The sequence below is a fragment of the Malus sylvestris genome, chromosome 15 (assembly GCF_916048215.2).
Source record: "Malus sylvestris chromosome 15, drMalSylv7.2, whole genome shotgun sequence".
NCBI lineage: Eukaryota > Viridiplantae > Streptophyta > Magnoliopsida > Rosales > Rosaceae > Malus > Malus sylvestris.
Window position 1 is genome coordinate 49,546,848 of NC_062274.1, and position 22,693 is coordinate 49,569,540.

Genomic DNA, 22,693 nt, shown 5'->3' on the forward strand with positions numbered 1-22,693 from the left:
CTGTTGCATGCCTGAAGCGTGGCAAACTTTTAGACTCAAAAGGTTTAGTCATTTGAAAGAAGAAGCATATGGCACTACTGAACTATTGCATTCCCGAAGCATAACTGTTGCATGCCAGAAGCATGACAGTCGCCGTATGGATACACGTCTCAAAAAGGACAATCCACGGACATGAGAATATTGATGTCTCATGCATGTAGCATGATAGACGCATAGGTTCCAATAACTCAACTCCCCTGAAAATGGAAGCTCTATAACGCTCAAGAGGAGGTTATGATCTGCATTCTCTATATTATGACTATCCTGGAAGAGATAGTGTAATGCCCTTAAAGAGGCAATGGATATCCAAAAGAAATGAAAAGTTTTTATGCATGTGCATGCACATGAGAATATGGGATCACGGATTGATGATAACCAATGGTAATTTTGATTTTTATAAGTAGCTACAAAATCATCAATGAGTTGTGTTGATATTGAGTCCCATTCTTTTTCCATCAACAAAATTATTGGCCAAAAATGGAGAAAGACAATTCCATTACAATTTTGTAAGAACATGGAAAAATGAACCTATATACTTGAGTACAATACAAATAGCCAAAAGATGTTGAACCAAGGAGGTTACATATAGGCATTTGTAATACAGTGTAATACACTCACATGATATGACACAAGGTTACTAATTGAAACCTGAAATTATACTCTTGTAAACGAGTTCATATGAATGGAGAATTATATACGAAGGGTTGTGAGTGGCCCACATCATATATCTATAAGTAAATCCCTTAAGTATACATTGGAGCAAATTGCTCTGTATAAATTCCAAAGGATAGAAAATCCCTGAAGGATTCAAATTACTTGAAGTAAGCCCCCGAAAGGTAAAGCATAAAATATGTTCTGAATACCAATGAATGGTATAAATTGCCTTAGTGAGTACTATCATTATGATATTGTTGCAACATACTAAAATCTCTTGCAAAAGGTTGATGATATTAAATTAGAACTCTTGAAGAGTTGATGATATTAAATTAGGACTCCTGATGAGTCTAGAAAAATTATAAAGTGTTGAAAGAAATATTGTCTCGAACTGCAGATCGAACAATCTACTAACACGAATCTTATCCATGATGTTTATGATATTAAAGAATCATATGGATTGAAGATTATGAGTTAAATACTCAAATAATGTCGACACTAAGAATGATCATTTATCTTTGTGAGGGTAAAGATAAATTGATATTTGTTCCAGAAGTACCACATCTTAGTGAAGTATATGCTTTATTGTATTTAGCACAATACACTGAATGAAATAAAGCTTATCTATTAATATCTTCGAGAAATTACAGATATGTACATACACATGAGTTAAAACAAACAAATAGGATGGAGCCTTCACAAAGGTTGCTCATGTGAAGCCTCAGTACTCGGAAGTACCCCAGAGGGGAAGACATTGGAGATTGATCATGTGGCACCCCAGTACTTGGCAAAACACCAGAAGGGGAAGGCATCAGTTGCTTTCGGAATCTAGCAACGAACCTCCGGTGATCACTTTGAATCCGACTTTCGGATTCTTGCAGTTGGTCGAGCTTTCTTTTCATACTTGTCGAGTAATTATTTGCAAGCACGTGTAACACTCTATTCTCGTGCTTGGGCCTTCTGATCTCTTGTTTAAGACTTGCCACCTCAGCCATCAATGATTCAACTTGGCGAGTTTGAGTAAGTAGGCATTGGCCCATATTGGATACAGAGCCCACACATTGAACACTGAGAGCCAAGGAGTCTTGAACGGCCGACTCATCAGACCGTTTTGAAAGGATTATGTTATCCTTTGTAGTGAGAAGGTTCCTAGCTACCACAGTAGCGGTTATGTTATTCTTCATCACAGAGTTCCCAACTATAAGAGGACTATTAGAAGATAAGAAGGACGGACGCCATATGTTATCCTGACGCTGCTCATCTGTATCACTCATAAGACTCAAATCTAAGAAAATGTTAGATGGGCAAGCCATTTTCAGAAATGATGAAAAAAAAATGAGGTCAAATAAAATATCAGAAGTGTAAGAAGGGGAAAATTTCTACAGGCAGCAACTTTTTTAGCGTACTCTTGAACACAATTGATGTCTCTATAAAAGAAAAGGCAACATAGCCACTTGTTCAGAGATTGAAGAGGCACCACTCTCAAAAATTTCAAAAGCCAGATTTTCCTGAATAAAGTTCGTTGGCATTTTTCAGACGCAATCTCAGCTTTTTCGGATATCGCGTGCAACTTTGTCAAAGATCTCTAACGAAGTTGAAACACGTAAATCGTACTATTCAAATTACACCACAGTTGCTAACAAAAGTAAAGGCACATCACCACCACTTGCTACTGGGAAATCTCTATATATGTTGACCTCTGTTCTCCATAACAAGGCAGACCTGCAAGAATACCTAACTCTTCCTCATCTCTGAGAATGCATCTTCAACAAAGCATCTCGAAATACTCAGTTTTCTTCCTCTCCAAGAATACATCTTCAAAAAAGTCACACCAGAGCAAGAGTATCTCATATCTTCAGGGACGAGAGCAAGAGTATCTCATATCATGCAATTTCCATGTCTTTTCCTTTGTCCTTGTTCTTACCTACAAAGACAAGGATAAAGAAAGCAATATGTCGGAACCTCCACTCAAACTCCCAGTAAGGAACCAACTGCCTGGAACCTTTCCTGATTGCTTACCTAGCATTGTTCTCGAGTAGTCATCTTCAACTGTTGTTTGAGCTGGGTCTCCAGTCACCAAGAAGTGATGAACCATCCAAATGCAAGGGTTGCATTCCACTCCTGCATCAGAGGGCAAATACTGCAGGAGAATATGCCACACATGCATGGGGAAAACCAGAGAAAATACTACTTAAGCAAGGGGAGCAAGTAAGGCAAGTGAAAATGATACATTGAAGTATGTGGAGACAAGCGCAACAAACACGTGCTGATTCATCCCCGACAAAACCGAAGATCACTTGCCACATGAAGCTCTTCTTGATCCATTTTCATTCAAGATTAAGCCTCGAAAGTCCTTAAAGAAATCACAAGTCTGACTCTAGATAAAAGAAGTAAATTCAGACCTTTGGAGGAAGTCTAGCAGAAGGCCCTCCAGCCCAGTTCAAGAACAAGCCTATGGAAAGTTAACAACAAGTAAAGCACCTCTTTCGGCAACTCTTCTTTATAAGAAATTGAAGCAGAATGATAAACGATCAGCCTAAATGATTTGAAATCAGGGGAAGATACTCATCAGGGGGAGCATTCAAAACGAATCAAGATTTTAAAGAGTTAATCAAAGACTTGTGGCCATCCAAGGGGGAGTGTTGTGAATAATATGTGGATGGCCCACATGAATAGTTTGTTACTATTTATGCACATTATTTCCACTATTCATTTGTGGAAAATTTGTAAAGTGAATAGTGTTCTCTTTTGTTTATAAAATTAATGAGAGGTGAAGAATGTTGGGAGACTCACGGGAGAGATAGGAAGGAAGAAAGGATGAGAGAAAAAGAAAGGAAGAGAGAAAAGAGAGGAAAAAGAGAGGAGATAATAGAGAGGGTTATCTTTGTACTTCTATTATTCCAAATTATAATAAAAGCACCACTGTTGCCCCGATGACGTACTCCAGTCACACTGATTGTAGAGGAACCTCATAAATTTTGTGTCTTATTTCATTTATTCTACTACACCAACCGTCGATTTTACAACATTATTCTAATATTTAAATAATGAATATATTGTTCATGATGATTAAAGCTGGCAAGTCTAAGTCGTGTGTCAGACAAGTGATCTTGTGATAAAACATTAAATTAAATAATGTAAATGGTGTAGTGAGTGAACAGACTTTACCGTGTTTTTGTGGTAGTGATCATGTGATCAAGGTCTCAAATGCCGATAATATCGGCGATATTTCGCCGATATTATCGGTTTTTCACGTTACCGATATTTTAATAGGTATCCAACGGGTTTTCGTCAAAATATCACAATATTATCGATAATATCAATAATATCGCGATATTTCTGAAACTATCACGATATTTTGAAACTGTGCTAATCGAAGAAGAACGCCGGAGCTTCTACAGCTCCGGCCGACTGTAAAAGAGCAGTTCGTCGACACCCACGGCCTCGCCGGAGATGGGTGTGCCTATTCCCGAGCCGATTTCGTCCCAAAAACCTTGCAAAAACACGATTTTGAACTTAAATTTCACATATAAGCTTCAATCTATAACAGAAAGAGACAAACCCGAAGCTTACCTAACCAGAGAAATTCAAGAAACTCGCCGAAGTTCCTGCGTTCACCGAGTTGCAGAGACGAGAAGGAGAGGGAGAAAGACGAGGTTGCTGATGATGATGGGTGTCTTCCTGAAGCAGGTGTGATGGTGTGCGTGTGTGTATATGGGTCTCGGACCCTCTAAGCAGAGAGAAAAGAGAGAGACATCGCCGACGAGAGAGGAGCAGAAGGCGATGTGGGAGAAGGATCGAGAGACCTTGGGTCTCTATGCGTGTGTGTGGGAGAAAGATCGAGAGACCTTAGGTCTCTGTGCATGTGTGTAGGAGATCTATGTGTGTGTGGGAGAATGAAGAAGAGGGAGAAGGGAGCTCAGAGAAGAGAGAAGGATCGAGAGGGAGAGACTGTGTGCGTGTGTTGTGTTGTGTGCGTGTGTGGTTATTAAGAAATATTTTGTAATATATTTACCTAATATAGTTTATGTCAAATCCCATAAAAAGAGGGATACGATTTCTAGGGCATTGATATAGGGTTAATTGTTTGACCCAATGGTGTATATATTGTACTGTAAAGTTTGTCAATGATATACGAAAATTCATTCAGTCTGTTCTTTCAATTGCTTTGTCATTTAGCCATTTTAATATTCAAACTTTTTAAGAGTGGTGGCGTGTCTGTGTGTGTGTGGTTGGGTCATCTGACTCACCTGACAACTTTTACAATCACTTTTTACAATTTCAGACCATGGACAACGTCAACCAATCTCGGATCAATATGGGTGGCACGTTAACAATTACATGCAAAATTATTTTGGGGATTTATCATTTGATAACTACTCTTCACAATACACTCACTCTACACATAGAGATGATGAAGATAGTGAAAAATTTGAACCTCATAGGAACTCTATGTGGTAAGTCACTCATGTATTTTACCATGCAATGTATAAAGTGTAAAATATTGTACTAATTCATTATATATAAATGATTATGGTGTGTTTAAACTTCTTTCATTAATTACTACATATTTTCTACACTCACAATGTTTGCCAGCTCGCTATATAATCAACTTGATAATGTTAAATCCATCATGCAATGCATTTCCTTCCAATTTTTTGTGATAAACTAATAGATAATTAACTAAATAAACATCCTGCAAAGTTTCAATAAAAATTTCGAAGTTTTTCTTACAATTTCCGTGGTTTCCATATTATTTTTATCGATATCGATAATATCCCGATATTTCCATTGATATTTCCGTATTTTCAGACTACCGATATTTCCAATATTATCGATATTTAATACCTTGCATGTGATATCATATATAAAGCAATAATTATATTATTAAATAATATGTTATCATGTTAGTAGGACATAAATGATAATAATAAAGTAATAAAATAACAAGGATCTTATCTCCTTCTTTGTCGTGGATTTCTCTGTATATTGCGCATGACCAGAAATTTCAATTTCAGAGGAATGCCACCGGCAAGTTTGCAATGGCGGCATCTGACAGTCGGAGGATGTGCCAGAAATTTCAGAGGGATGCCTCCGGCAAGTTTGTAACGGCGATGTCTCTCGGGATGACAGTCCGAGTCCCCCGATTTCACTGGTTGTGGCGGTACGAGGCCTGCTCACGGTGAGCTTCTCAACACCGACACCACTCGGGTTGAGTGAGAATCTGATAGTCCAAGTCTACAGGTTCCGTTGATGGAGGTGATTCCTCGCGAGCTGCGCATTGTGGAGGTCACGGCTGCGAGTTGCAGCCTAGGTTTGAGCAGCGGCTGCGATTTGGAAGAAGAAGACTGATTTGGTTTGCCAGGGGTTGTCGATTGGACTGTTGTTGAAGCTTTTGCAGGTCGCATAAACTCAAAAAAGAAGAAGGGTGCGAGTTGCAGAAGGCCTTCATGTGTGGCTGACTTGGGTGCCATTTGTGATCTACAAGCTTCATCGATCAGTCGTTCTCCGTCGACCTACCTTCAACCTTCAGATAACTCAAAACCCAATAAGAGTTTAGTGATAAGAATTGGTAGCTGTGGGTCCGGTTTGTGGAGGTGATGACTTCGACGGTGGAAACCACTTCAACGCCATCAACGGCGGCGGTGGTGACTTTGGGTCTTCTTCTGTGGAGAAGCCTAAGCCTATTGAAGGTTTGCGCGAGGTGTACTTTCATCTGTTCTTCTCTTAGGCTTTGATGGCTGAGTGTTGCCATGAAATTTGAGAGAGATGAGGTGATGGCTGTGTTTCCATCGATGCCACCGTGACCGAGAGCTGGAGCGGAAGACATGGGTTTTGCAGTGACCGTGCAGGTGTTTCGTTCTTGGGTTTCTGTAGATTCACGGTGGAGGTTGTGAGGGTTTCACAGTGGTGAGATGTAAAAGTAAAGAGAACCACGTAGCTTTTCGTGTCGATTTCCCACAGACGGTGCCAAATGTTGATGCACAAAATCGGGTCAATCTTGGACCAACGTAAATCCGACCGTGAATCACATAAACGCACAAAAACACAAAGATATATCGTGATTCACCTCCAGTTGAGACTACGTCCACACTGGTGTTGATTCCGTTTCACTATGTAAATGAATGTTGAATATACATGGAGGTTATAGAGGCAGTGTTTGCTCTCTTTGCTATTCTGTTTGCTCTCCCGTTTCCCCTTTGTCTGTTTCCCTTTTTCTCTTAGAGTCTCATGGAGTCTCATGCCCCCTTTAGTGAGTGTGAGGAAACCCCTTTTATAGAATAAGGGTTTCCTCTCTTCTTACATGAATCATGGGCTAAGTAATGAAGCCCAAATATTGAGGTCTAATATATGGTATAACACATAACATGGAAAATTAAGAGAAAGATGGTGATGGCAATTCGGAAGATTCAGATTATCGAGACTCAGACTATGAACAAAGTGATGTCGATGACAACTTATTTAACGACAATGTAGAAAAAACTAAAGGGAAAAATACCAGTGGAAAATGCAATGGAAATGTGAAAGCACTGAAACAGACTACGAAGATTCTGATGGCTTTAGAAGTGGTTCTAGCTCATCATCTGAAGGTGAACGACCAGTGACGCGGAAAGGTAAGAAGAAACTGCCCAAACTCATTCCTTTTAAAAGTGATTTGGATATCAAGAACCTACAATTTAGAACTGGAATGATATTTGCCAATAGAAAGGAGTTCAGACAAGCAGTGACATATTATGGTTGTGTGAATGGAAGACAAATAAGATTCCCAATAAGAGATCATTATAAAGTTCAGGGTAAGTGTCACATCCTGATGGGCTCCACCACATCCCGGGCTTGATTCTGCCGTAGCATGATATTGTCTACTTTGGGCCTCAACCATGCCCTCACGGTTTTGTTTCTGGGAACTCAGACGAGAACTTCCCAGTGGGTCATCCATCCTAGAAATGCTCTCACCCAAATTCGTTTAACTTCGGAGTTCCGATGGAACCCGAAGCCAATGAGTTCCTAAAAGGCCTCGTGCTATATGGAGGTGGGCATGTACATATAAGACACATCACCCCCTCTCTGTTGGTCGATGTGGGATGTTACAGTAAGTGTACAAAGGAGGGATGTCCATGGGTGATTTATGCAAGCAAAATAGATGGGAGCTCTGCAGTTATAGTGAAGACATTCAATGATGTCCATACATGTCTGAGAGAGGAAAAGCTCAGACTATGTACCTCAACTTGGTTATCACATAGGTATGCTGAGGATTTGCTTGACAATCCTAAATGGGAAGTGTCAAAATTTCAACAAATTGTTCATAAACAATACAATTTGCGCGTAACACCGGCTCAACTTTATAAAGCACGGTCATTGGCAGTTGAGAAGAGTGAAGGGGCTTATGTGGAGCAATATGCAAGGTTATAGGATTATTGTGAGGAGCTCAAGTGAACAAATCCTGGCAGTACAATTTTGGTGAAGACTAAAATGGAAGGAGGAAGGCCTAGGTTTCAGAGGTTGTATGTATGCTTTGCAGCATTGAAAAAACAGAGATTTAATGAAAAGGGTTTAGGCAAACTTTGAATTAACCAAAAACCACATACTAATTCTAATTAATGAAAAGGTCATGACTTTTAATAAAAAAATGACATAAACTAGAAGAAAACAAGCCTAAATAAAAGGCCCACAAGCTGGAAGGCGAAACAATTTTTTTTTCCAGTCCATAGCCCTGACGAAACACCACTTCCGTCACCCAAAACGTTAGAATTTTGAATGTCCAAAGCTATTTGCTTAATTTGTCTTGTAGAATTTTGAATTTCCAAAGCTATTTGCTTAATTTGTCTTGGTGTACTGCAATTGCATGCGCAATTGGCATGAGTTTGTCATAGTTTCATACATCAAATTATATTTTTTTTTCTGCCATCATTACTACTGTTGTCCTACTCTTTCTAAATTCTTTCTTTCCACTAAATTACTCAATCATCCACTATAGGACATTTTTCCCATTAATTTCTTAGTTTATAGACGACTAGTTATGTAAAGTGCCATCAAATTAAAATTGCATAACAACAATATCCCATCAAATTATGATATACATCAACAAATTAGTTGTCTTAGATTGTAGTTTTTCAAGTCGCCTTGTTACATCCTAGCAACAACCTGAAAACAAATGAACCAAAAATGCGTCAAAATCATACTATAATTTTGATACTTCACAATTCTTCAAGTAAAAAGAAAAAGGAAGCGTTAATGAAAAAGGCTTGAACTAACATTAATTTAACAAAAACCCCCACCTTAAACAAGGCTTGACAACCACTTGAATTAGCTTAATTAGGTCCCTTCTGTTCTGCTTTCATCTCTTTCATCATCACATTAAAATGCATCTTGTGTCAAAGATTCCAACATAGCCATTGCATCAAAGGTTGTTCTACCACACCAACCTCTTCATATCTAATTTATTCACATATACATATTGTGGGAAAAATCAGAATAAACTTACTCAACAAAGAGTTAGTCTGATTAGAGTTGGCATGAATGCTTACGCATTTCTACTTGTGGCTACACTGCCATGTGCCAAGTCAATGACATGCTCTCACCCTATTATTTTTTTAAATCACATGAAATTAATTGACGTTGTCACATCCTGGCCCAGGTTCCACCACATCCCAGGCCCGATCCACCACCGTAGCACGATATTGTCCGCTTTGGGCTTACCATTCCCTTACGGTTTTGTTTCTAGGAACTCACACGAGAACTTCCTAGTGGGTCACCCATCATGGGAGTGCTCTCGTGCGCTAATCGCTTAACTTCGAAGTTCCGATGGAACCTGAAGCCAGTGAGCTCCCAAAAGGTCTCGTGCTAGGTAGGGATGAGAATATACATTTAAGGATCACTCCCCTGGACGATGTGGGATGTCCCCGACGTCCTCGTCGGCACACCACGATCAAGGTTAGGCTCTAATACCAAATTGTCACATCCCGGCCCGGGTTCCACCACATCTCGAGCCCGCTCCACCACCGTAGCACGATATTGTCCACTTTGGGCTTACCATTCCCTCACGGTTTTGTTTCTAGGAACTCACATGAGAACTTCCCAGTGGCTCACCCATCATGGGAGTGCTCTCGTGCGCTACTCGCTTAACTTCGGAGTTCCGATGGAACCCGAAGCCAGTGAGCTGCCAAAAGACCTCGTGCTAGGTAAGGATGGGAATATACATGTAAGGATCACTCCCCTGGACGATGTGGGATGTCACAGACGTATTATTGAACTAAATTAATTATATGAGCAGTATAAAGTACAAACACATGTCTCTCATTTTCTGCTATAATCCACATAACTTGGGATTTCCAATTGAAGAAAATTAATTGCAGAAAGAAATAAAAAAGATATTCTGTTATTTTTGTTTTTCGTCCATCAAGAAGAGGAGAGGAAATATTATTTTATTTAAATTTTATTTTATTTTTATTATTTGAAGGAGAACTGATGTAGGAAGAAACGTTTTAATGAAAATGGCTTGAACCAAGAGTATTTTAATTAAAAAAACCACCCTTACATTTACAAAGACATAAACCTAGTGTATAATTATAACAAATAGTAAACACAATCATGTATGAATTATAGTTTTCACCATTCACCATATCCTTTTTTCTTTCTTCTACTATAGATAATGAGGGACGAGCTCGAGATTTTGAGAGTAAATGTGAATGCTTTCAACTAATTGAGTTACAAGTCTTTGTTATTTTAGCCATATTTAAAAGGACGAATTTAGTTAAATCCGGGATATATGCATACTAGTTGGATGTCTAGATTTTTATGTTGTCAAATTGTCAAATGGTACCATTATTGATCATATATTTTTTTTTATCAGGGTATGTCATTCTAATCCTCCTTAAGATAAGGAGACACTATTTATGAAATTTGACCAATAAGTAGATGTTATTTATGAAACCAAATCAAGAATGAGACACTATTTCTAAAACTAAACCAATAGGTGGAAACTATTTATGAAACTAAACCAAGAAAAAACACTATTTATGGAACTAGACCAAGAAAGAGACACTATTTATGAAACTGTACCAATTATTATACACTATTTCTAAAACTAAACAAATTCTTCTACTATAGATATATTGAGGGACAAGCTTGAGATTTTGAGAGTAAATGTGAATGCTTTCAACTAATTGAGTTACAAGTCTTTGTTATTTTAGTCATATTTAAAAAGGACAAATTTAGTTAAATGTGGGATATATATGCATACTAGTAGGATGTCTAGATGCTTATATTGTCAAATTGTCAAATGGTATCATTAGTGCTCGTATATTTTTTTAATCAGGGTATGTCATTCTAATCCTCCTTAAAATAAGGAGACACTATTTATGAAACCGGACTAATAAGTATACACTATTTATGAAACCAAATCAAGAATGAGACACTATTTCTAAAACTAAACCAATAGGTGGAAACTATTTATGAAACTAGACCAAGAAAGAAACACTATTTATGAAAGTAGACTAAGAAATAGACACTATTTATGAAACTAGACAAAGAACTAGACACTATTTATAAAACTGGACCACGAACTAGCCACTATTTATGAAAGTGGACCAAGAACTAGGCATTATTTATAAACTAGACCAAGAACTAGGCCACTATTTATGAAAGTGAAACAAGAACTAGGCATTATTTATGAAACTTGACCAATAAGGAGACATTATTTATGAAACCAAATCAAGATTGAGACACTATTTCTAAAACTAAACCAATAAGTGGAAACTATTTATGAAACTAGACCAAGAAGTAAATGCTATTTATGAAACTAAACTAAGAAAGAGACACTCTTTATGAAACTGTACCAATTATTATACACTATTTATGAAACTTGACCAATAATTAGGCACTATTTATGAAATTGAACCAAGAACTAGGTCACTATTTATGAAAGTGGAACAAAAACTAGGCCACTATTTATGAAAGTGGACTAAGAACTAGGCCACTATTTTACAGTGTGGTTATTTTACAGTAGTTCCAAAAATTGTGTAGATTATTTTCGTTCAGATTCATAAATAGTGTGGTTATTTTGTTGTAGTTCCAGAAACAATGTTTTTTTGTTCTATTCCAGAAATATTGTGAGTTATTTTGGTTCAATTTTCTGAAATAATGTGTAATTTTGTTCTATTTCCAAAAATGGTGTGAGTTATTTTGGCTTAGTTTCACAATTTTGGTTCAATTTTCATATCAATGCCCCCTTGGCTGACATGATTTCGTGTACTAGATTAAAGATCCATTATGTGCATAAATGTATGCACAAGCACAGGAAATTCAAGAATAGGATAATTTCGATATTTATTTTATGTGGATGAAGAGAAAATACTTTTTGGTAGGTTACTACATGGGGGGTTTGTACTAGTGCCCATGTTTAGAATTAGAAAATAGACAAGGGATTTTTCCTTGTCTATTTCTTGATTCACCTTTGCAAACTAAACTAGGGGTCGCTCACAGGCTCAAAAATCATTTGATATGATTACAAGAAAACTTCAGGAACTAGACATGAATTCCTCCAAAATTTTCCACCAATAACAAATTTACACCATCGTAATTTTCAAGTAGAACGCACAATGGTTTAGTGAACCTTTCAAACACCCAACGGTACAAGAACAAGCTCATCAATACACATGCTATATAGGAAAAAGGAAGATATAAGAGAGTTTGCATATTCAAGATGAAATATGAACAAAGACAAAGAACTTGATATTAAAAAAAACTTATTAGCTTTCGATGTCTACTGATATTCTGTTCCCTATTAATATGAGACGGTGTATAAAATCTTCAACCTAATCAAAATTTCATACCCACATGAGTGGTTGATGACTCTTCAGTCAACCTGCTACCTGAATCAAGGTCAGACTAAAACATGTTCTACAAAAATGTATAAAATGGGTTTTCGCAGTTCTACTCCATGAAATCTGATTTCTCTCTTAAACCTAATGAATTGCCTAAATGATATACACAAGTGTGCACCTGAACATGAAACTCCACATGATGCACACAAAAACTCAGTTAGGTCCTGCAATTTGCAAACAAACAATGTCAAACATGAAAAACATTGAGAATTAAATTAACAATCGGCTTGAACACCAATAATCAGTTTACTTACAGGCACACGCTGAAACGCTTCGTCAATCTCTTCTTTTGTGAAACACTCTTCTCGAGAAAAGACCGTCTGTAAACAACAAGAGAGAGCCCCTAACTTTCGGGTGCGAAAGGAATTTCACAGCATTTTTCACTTGTTCCTCCCTCATTGGTTCGGAATTCACAAACACCAACAGTGTAGAACTTTCCTTAGCGGGCTCTGCCCGATCATCTTGCTGACCCACAATTATGAGTTGAGCAAGCCATGCTGCTCAAGTTAACAACCACTATTATTATTCTCACATAAATTAGACTGCAGTTAATTTTGCAGTAATTGTGATTTCTTTCATAGGCCATCAATGCATTCAATCAATTCCACCAGGAACTAAATTTCCCTAAGCAAATTTTCAGTAAATTAACAAAAAGAAAACAATAATTTATATAACTAATAGAATATTCAAATTGTTCATTAAATTTGCAATTGCTTACTTCCTCAGCAACCATATGGACAATAAATAATAAAATTAAAGTGAAAAATGAAACGAAATTTAAGGAAATAAGAGAGAGAAAGAGAGAGAGAGAGAGAGAGAGAGAGATGGCACCTGGGTTCTGCTCTTTGTCCTTCTTGATGTTCCTATGTCCAACTGAATCACTCAACAAAGACAAAAAAATACAAGAAAAAGTGAAAAAAAATGAAAAAATAATCAACAAAATCTAAATAAAAGCTTCTAATTGACAATAAAAAAACTTTTAATTTAAGGACACAGTGCTTCATACAAATCTCGGTTAATTTGATTCTATAAAGCAAAATCCAGATAAGATTTGCATATAAAAGCAAAAACTCATCGAATCCAAATCAGCAATGCTCAAATCCAAGATCATAAAAAACTCAATTCTAAATAATATAAGAGATTTGATGGCAAAAACCCAGTTTTTGTCCGTCTTCTGGTACCTCTTGCAGTCGATCTTCAAGCCATCTCTAATGATGGTCAGAATCATCTGCAAGTCCTGGTTATCGATGGAAGACTGGTCGGAATCATCCCGAGCTTATCGAACTCTTCCTTGTCCTTCACTTCCTTGTGGTCACGAGGGTGGCGCCCTCGCCGTCGTCCACGATCATACCGTGCTTATAAAATGAGAAAATAGCAAAGAGAAAAGGATAACGGACTAAGAGCAAGTCCACTATAGGAGCTTTCTCCAGGCAATCCACTATTCAATTCACCTCTGAACAGTAATTGCCATTAATGAACAGTAACTGTCTTTTGCATCTCCACCGTTGCACTTGAATAGCCCTGAAAATAGGCAATAAAATAGTATTAATTTTTTTTTTTACAAAATAATAGTAAATATATTTATTTGTAATTTCAGATAAGATATTATAAATCGTTCTCGTTGCGCCACGTGTCATTTACCCAAAGCGACTATTATTGGTCATAGATTTCGATAAGATTTTTATCCAATGTCATCGTGTCACGTGTCGTTTTTTTTTCATAATCTTTCAGGACAGATTTCGATCAGATTTTAAATCATTCTCGTTGCGCCATGTGTCATTATCCAAAAAGATAATTATTGGTGATGGATTTCGATAAGATTTTTATCTAATGCCGTCGTGCCACGTGTCGTTATCTTTTCAGAATCTTTTTAGGATAGATTTCGATCAGATTTTTAACGAATGACGGCATGCCACGTGACACTATCTACAACCTAATCATTTCAGAATCCTCCATATAATCCATCATCCAACCTTTGAAATCTCACACCAATTTTCTCAATATCTCTATCATTATTCATAGTTTCTGCTTCCTTCTTCACCAAATCAAAATCTGTATCATTATTCATAGTTTCTACTTACAATGTCTTCTTCTTCAAGCATGATGTGGGAAATCGATCAAGAAGAGGAAGAATTGTTTAACCAATTTGAAGGAATGTTGAATCTCCATATAGCCTAAAATGAGAAGGAAGAGGATGAGGAGCGGAAAATGAGAGATGATGAAGCAAGAATGGCCAAAGACTCACATTCCCGTCGAGTCATCCAAGTTGTGGCTTATATATGTAGGGCCACCCGTTCTGGAAACCTTGATAGAAACAGGCAACAACGAGGTGTGGAGCTGTTGGACGATTATTTTGTCCATAACAGTGCATTTCCTGATACGTACTTCAGACGTAGTTTTAGAATGGAACGACATTTATTCAACAAAATCATGATTTCTGTTTGCAACCATGATTCTTAATTTGTGCAAAAGAATGATGCTTTTGGTGCTATGGGTCACCTTCCCGAGCAAAAAATTACTGCTGCGCTGCGGATGCTTGCGTATGGAGCATCTACAGACCAAGTGGATGAGATAACAAGGATGAGGAAATCAACCATTCTTCAGTCCCTAATGAGGTTTTGCAGAGCAATCGAATCTATCTACACTGCAGAGTACCTCTGGCAACCTACTCACATGGACTTGGAAAGGCTTCTGAAGAATGCCGAGATGTGAGGTTTTCCTGGGATGATTGGGAGCATTGATTGTATGCATTGGACGTGGAAAAATTGTCCAAGTGCATGGCAAGGCGCTTATGGAGACAAAAAAGGAGCAAAAAGTATCATTTTGGAGGCGGTGACATCTTTTGATACATGGATTTGGCACGCCTTTTCGGGGTTTCGGGAGCTCAAAATGACCTCAACGTCTTTGCCTAATCCCCAGTGTTCAACGATGTCCTGCAAGGAAAGACACCAAAAGTTACATATGAGGTCAATAGACGTATGGACGATGGGGGGCCATACTACCTAGCTGACAGCATTTACCCAAGGTGGTCAACATTTGTCAAAATAGTGCCACGTCCGCGAAGTGCAAAGGAAAAACACTTTGCAAGTTGTCAAGAGGGGTGCAGGAAGGATGTGGAGCGTTGTTTCGTTATCCTCCAAGCTCGTTGGGCGATCGTCAGGGTTGCTGCCAAATTGTTTAATGTAGAGTCGCTTCGATCCATCATAATGACGTGCATCATTCTTCACAACATGATTGTGGAAGATGAGTACGATTATGAAGCTGTTGATGAATATGAGCCAGACACGATGAACAATTCAAGAACACGTATATATTGTGCTCATGACGCCACCGATGAGCCCGTGCAACATGAGCCATTAGAAAGGGATGGACGTTACAATGAAATGGTCATTCGACGATATACTGCATTTCAAAGGCCAGACATGCACGATGCCCGGCAAAATGACTTGATAGAGCACCAGTGGGCATTGAAACAAGCTGAAGATAATTAAGTTCATTTAGTGTGTTTTTTATTATTTGGTATATTTATGTAATTTTATTTGGTGTGTTTTATTTTAGTTCATTTAGTGAGGTTTTTATTATTTGGTGTGTTTATGTAATTTTATTTGGTGTGTTTTATTTTAGTGAGTTTTTTATTATTTGGTGTGTTTATGTAATTTTATTTGGTGCATTTTATTTTAGTTCATTTCGTGAGTTTTTTATTTGGTGTGTTTATGTCATTTGAATAAAGATGCTCTTATAGTATAAATATATTACCATATTAAATAAATTTACTCTCACTTTAAATAAAGTACTAATAAATTGGAAACAACATAAAATACTCTATTCAATAAATAATAAATTACAACCCAAGGTGATTGAAAAACTATGGGCTCCGATTACAAAAAGTACTCTAATCATCATCACTTAACCAATTTGTGGTGTTAGGATGATCTTCTCTTGTCGTGCTAGGACCATCTCCTCTTGCTCTCGCTTCTCTTGCACGCCTCCTACACACCACATTCTTTTTCTCCGAATTCCAAAAATATTTAGAATTTGGAGACTTCCCTTCTAAAGGCGTGTTCATAATCTCACGATCTCGTTGAGCCATTCTTTCTTCTCTAACCAGTTCCCTTTCTTGCCTAAGTAGCTCTCTTTCTCTCTCATTAGCTTGAAATTCTCTCTCAATAGCTGCAGCTTTTGCCTCCTCTCTAGCCTTATCAGCTTCAAATTTCGCCATTTCTCACGCCAAAGTCAATTCACTATGGCGAGTAAGTTCTTCCAAGTACTTTGCATAACCATGCTTGGAAGCACTTCCTTTTCTCTTTGAAGGCTTCCTACCTTTAGGCCTAATTGGATAACGGGTCAAACCCGACGCTTGTTCAGGGATGGTCGTTTCGGGCACTTCTTCTCCATCATCTTCATGCGAGCCATTATTAGGTGTACAGTGTAGAGGGGTGCTGTTCATGACAACTTCTGGACCGACAAGCACAACTCTGAATTTAGGACAATATTCCAACATTCCCACCGGTTGAATGATTTATTTTTGCTTTTGGTTTTGGCACCATACCAAGCTTGTGCTTGAATTAGCTACACAATGGGGGAGAAGAAATAATTATAATCAAAGTAGGTAACAAATAAATAATACAAACAAATAATTATAATTAAAGTAGGTAACAAATAAATAATACAAACAAAAAATTATAATCAAAGTATGTAACAAATAAATAATACAAACAAATAATTATAATTAAAGTAGGTAACAAATAAATAATACAAACAAATAATTATAATCAAAGTATGTAACAAATAAATAATACAAACAAAAAATTATAATCAAAGTATGTAACAAATAAATAATACAAACAAATAATTATAATTAAAGTAGGTAACAAATAAATAATACAAACAAATAATTACAATGTAAATTTGGGTATAGTACAAACAAATAAATAATATATTGTTACCTGATCCGTGTAATTTTCCCCAGTTCGAAGATTACTACTAGCTTGTGCCAAGGCGTCTCTCCAAATACTAAACGATTGGCTAAGTAATTTCCAACGACTAGACATCGATTCTTTGGTTCTACTCCCACCCATTTTTTCAAGATAATTGGTATGAATAAGACTCCACATTTCTCGCAACTGCATTTCATTACCCGTACGCGAACTATGAGTAATTTCAACCCAGCTAGTACACAATGCAACATCTTCAGAAAGCGTCCAATTCGTACCTGCATCAGTAGTCATTTTGTTGAAAAAAAATTGGATTGAAACTTTGAGAGAAAGATAGGAATGTGATTGAAAGTAGTTGAGAAAATATGAAATTGTGGTGTAAGCTAGATGATAATGAGAAGGTATCTATAGAAAAGTAGAAACATTTTTTTTTTTAAATTCTGATATTTTTTCGGATTTTTTACAATTTTTTTAATTTTTTTATTCAAATAATTAATCTCTGCTGTTGAATTTAAAAAAAAATTGAATTACAACACTCCAGATTGTGCCACATGTCACAATGGTAACATTTAAGTCTGAAAAGTGGGCTGACTTTTCTGAAAATGTGTTAGGCGATGCGCCCCCACGCGCGAGTGGGGTGCACGCGCCTGACAAAAATAAATAAAAAACGGGCTTGACCCAAGGCTGACGTCAGCCCTAGCGTCACATCCACTCGGGCTCTCTGGCTGGCAATTCTTCACAGGCCCAGAGCTCGGGCCTCCACCTCCACTCGGGCTCCTTCACGCTGGAGCAAATCCACAGGGCCGCGGGCCCTTTTCTCTGGCCTGTCCCCCAAGCAATCCACCATGGTGGAGTTGCTCTAAGCAAACGGGGGAAGGTATTGCAGTCGGGGTAAAATCGGAAACTCACTGCTTGGCCCAGTTTTATTAGGCTGGTTTGGGTTTGGATTTATCCTAACCATTAAATAAAGTTATTAAATATTTTTTTTAATTAAAATTCAAAGTTTTAAAACTCTTTTTATTAATTTTCCTATGAAAAAAAGTCTTTTTGGAAGGTTGTATGCCATTGGTGTGATTGGATGGATGCCACATGAAAGGTCCACATCCAGGAGAGATTTTTCAATGTAATCCGTACACGGGATGGTACACCATGTGCCACTATACAAATTGTGGGATATGTATGCTAAAAAGTCACTTCTATTAAAACACGTAATGTACCACTTTTGTACCCGTCACAATGAAAAATTTCTCCACTTCCAGGCCAATTGCTTGCTGAAATTGAAGATAGAAGAACTTGGACTTGGTTTCTCGAGCTACTCATCGCTGATTTGGGTATTGAAAATGGGCTTACTTGGGTCTTTATGTCAGACAAACAAAAGGGGTTAATAAAAGCTATGAAGGACCTTATTCCAACTGGTGAACACATACAATGTGTTCGACACTTACATAACAATTTCAAGAAAACACACGTTGGCATTGCATTGAAACAAATTCTTTGGTCAGCAGCTAGAGCAACCACCATTCCAGGATTTAAAGCAGAGATGACTAACATGGAAGTTGAAGATGGATAGCATGTCATTGGAGCATATCTTATTTTAGGACATCATCTAAGTGTGATATCTTGTTGAATAATCTATGTGAGTCTTTTAATTGTGCAATATTGGGAGCTAGAGATAAACCAATATTAACTATGGTGGAGAGGATTACGACATATCTAATGGTCAGAATGGCAAGAATGAGAGAAGCAGCAGATAAGTGGAAAAATGAGGATGGACCTAGAATATTTAAAATGGCTGAAAAAAATAAATTAGAAAGTGGTTCATGTATTGCATGGTTGTCTGGTGATAAGGAGTATCAAGTGAAGCATATGAGTGGAGCACAATATGTGGTTGATTTAGCAAAACACACACGTACATGTAGAAGGTGGGATCTCACTGGAATTCCTTGTGCTCATGGAATTGCTACAATCTATAGAAAGGAGGACGATCCATACAAGTATGTTGATTCTTGTTGCCAGAAAGTAGCATACTTGAGAGCCTACACTCCTTATATCCATGCCATGCCTAGTCAAGAATTTTGGCCACCTACAAATCACCAACCTGTCGCACCTCCAAAGTATCATAAGCAAGCTAGTAGGCCAAAGAAGGTGAGGGCAAGAGAACAAAATGAGCCACAACCACCACCAACCTTAAAAAATTGCCTAAATGCTTCAGCAAGGTCACTTGTGGAAGTGTGGCAAGAAAGGTCATAATCATACAACATGCAGGAAGAGGCAACGACAAGCTTCACTGGTAAAAGTAGCTTAATGGTTTCACTTATCTGCATTTTTAGTCACATATAGTTGTTATAATTGGGGAATATCATCTCATAGGCCTATGGAGGAGCTGGGAGAGGACAAACTTGTGGGATAAATGAAATTGGCCATAACTCACCAACTACTGAAAGTGGGCAAACACAAGCAATGGTGTGCTCATTGAAAACTTTGGTATTTTAAATTTTAGTCTTGTATTTATAGACGGATGTATGTGTAACTCTTTTATTGATCATTTGTAGCATGCCACTGGAGGAAATATGGGAAGTGAAACTCCACCAAATCAGGGACAAGAACAATCTGCATGTAATGCAAGTTCTTTTGACCTATGTCTTTGTCCCTTTCTCGTGTGTGCATTTATAACCCAATGCCATCTGTTAATTTTTCAGGTTTTTTTGTTTGTTTGTAGGTTTCTAAAAGGAGTAGAGTGAAACAAAATGCAAGAGACAAGTCAGTGCACAATTCAAGAAAGCCACCTATAAACCGTAGAATCTGAAGGAAATCATTTGGAAATTTAGACTTTTTGTTAATGTCTTTTTTTTTTGGATGATGACAATGTTGTGAACTTTAAGCTAGGTATTTGATGTTCTTGATTTTGAACATAACCAAGCAATGAAACAATATTTTTGATGTGGTAGCAATGATATGATCAGGCATTGCACTCTCTTATGGTTGCTCAAAATATGTTAAGATACAAAAGCGGGTGTGTTCAGTTTAGCATGTCACAAAATCAAATTTTATATACTCTATAATTAAGAGAAACGAGTTGATGTTTGGTGCCAAAAATGGAGTTGTAGATGCATATGCGCTACTCGAACACAACTATCCGCATGAATACTCTCTAACACAAATTTTAAGGGTTTTACTAAAGAAAAGTAAAAACTTGTTAAAAGATTGTAAAATGACATAAATAACCCTGAACACAAGTCATGTGCGAGGCACATGACTTATTTTGGATGGAAAACTTAACGGAATTAGGGTAAGATGACAAATTGATGATTTCGGCAAGTTGGTATGACAAATTGTTTAAAATTTTAGTTTATATGACACATTAAAAAAGGTGTACAAGTTCATACGACATTTCAAAAAAACTTTCCTTAGGAAAATTATGGTCCCTACGTCCAACCAAATAATAAGGTTTTTGATGAGATATTGTATGCCAACTTTAGCATTATAATGTTCACGATTTTGTTTGCGTCTATACATATATTTACTCCGTAAATGTAGATTAGGTTGGTTGGAGGCATTGTATCTATCGCATTCTTATATTCAAGTTTAAATTCTTCTCTTATAAGTTATAACTTATAATATCGTCTTACCAAAACTAAAGATACTTATTTTTAGTGGGATATATTTTGCTTAAGTATGCATGTTTGCAAGATTAAATGAAAACCTCCAAAATGTATGGGGTTTAATTGAATTCTAACCACCGCCACCACCCTCATATAATTTGGGCAAAAGGCGAATTTAGGAGAGCTCTTTTCAATCATTTTGTACCCTTGCATATTATTGTGATTCAATGAAGCTCCCCGTTAAATGAACTGCACCAAATAGGGGCGACCTTCTCCGAATCTCTGTCTGATGCCGACAAACACAGAGATCCAGACCACTCATTTTAAATTATATGTTTCTCATTAGCTCATTCTACTGGCTTTCCTTACACAAACCACAAGTTCAGATCTCCCTCTCTTTAACTACCTAGATATCCGAGTTCTTGAACTTCGAAAACAAAAATCCAAAGAGGATCTGACTCCAAATAGGGTAGCTTTTCTACTGTGCATGTAGCTAGCCCCAAAAATAAGGGAAACCCCACCCCACCCCAAAAAAAAAAACCCACCCACAACATAAGTAAAACTATAAGAAAAGCTTTATAAGGGGTCGCTCTAAAATTGATCTTAAAATTAACTAGTCCGTCATTCCAAAAATTGTTGTGACAATGTTGCATTGAAAATTGTCTGACAATATAACATTATTTCAGACAAAATTTTTGTATAAATTATAAGTTCAAACAAAAGACATTATACAGCTTATTCCTGACTATTTTAGGTGTACAATCCATTGCTAAAAATTATACTATGCTCATCATAATTCTTGCCAATCCACCAAGCAATTGGGTTAAATTGCCCTTGACCAAAAAAATGATGGTCCATCCGTGCCAAATTGGGCAGGCAATTGGTGGGCTCCAAGAAGCTCGTTAAACTACCCTTGCAACCCATTGATAATAAGTAACGACGGGCCTAACGTCAAGTAGCAGAAGGCTGGCCCCAACCCCGTGCACCAAAGTGAACCAAACGGCTCAAATTTGGGCGCCCCACAACTGTTGGATTTTCAACAATTTGTTAATCCAGACCATTAAATTTCAAACGATAAAAGAAATTTAAAAAGATGATGTTGTGCCATGTGGCACTTTGTGACGCATTTGATATTAAAAAGTTGAAAATTTCAACGGTCAGAATTAATTCCATGGTATAAAATCCAATAAATAGAAAAAACGTACAACAAAAAAAATCTAAAAAATTTACAAAGTTCACACTTAAACAAAGTTCTGAGCAGATATTACTAATATATAATGATACTGGTGCGATGAAAGTGGTTGAACATCTCATCGCCTCTCCTTTCAGCCCTTCAAGGAAAACCCACTTCTTGGGCTGTCTTCAACCACGTAAAGCTTCACTCCTTTATTAGTTTCTGTGTTCAAAATTTGTTGGGGTTTGCAGTTTTGGAATGAAATTGGTGTTTTGGGATTTGTTGGGTGCTCGCATGTGGAAATTTGGAAAATTTTGGTTGTGGATTGTGGGGAATTGACGCAGTGGCATTCCTATTTCATGTAAGTTGCTTTCGTTTGTGTGTTTTTGGTCCAATTATGATGAGGAG

At 37.3% G+C, this 22,693-nt stretch overlaps 1 pseudogene; it reads left to right on the top strand.

Moving 5' to 3' along the window:
- Positions 1-19,083: 19,083 nt before the first annotated feature.
- On the top strand, positions 19,084-20,250 carry LOC126603071 (uncharacterized; annotated as a pseudogene).
- The last annotated feature ends 2,443 nt before the right edge of the window (positions 20,251-22,693 follow it).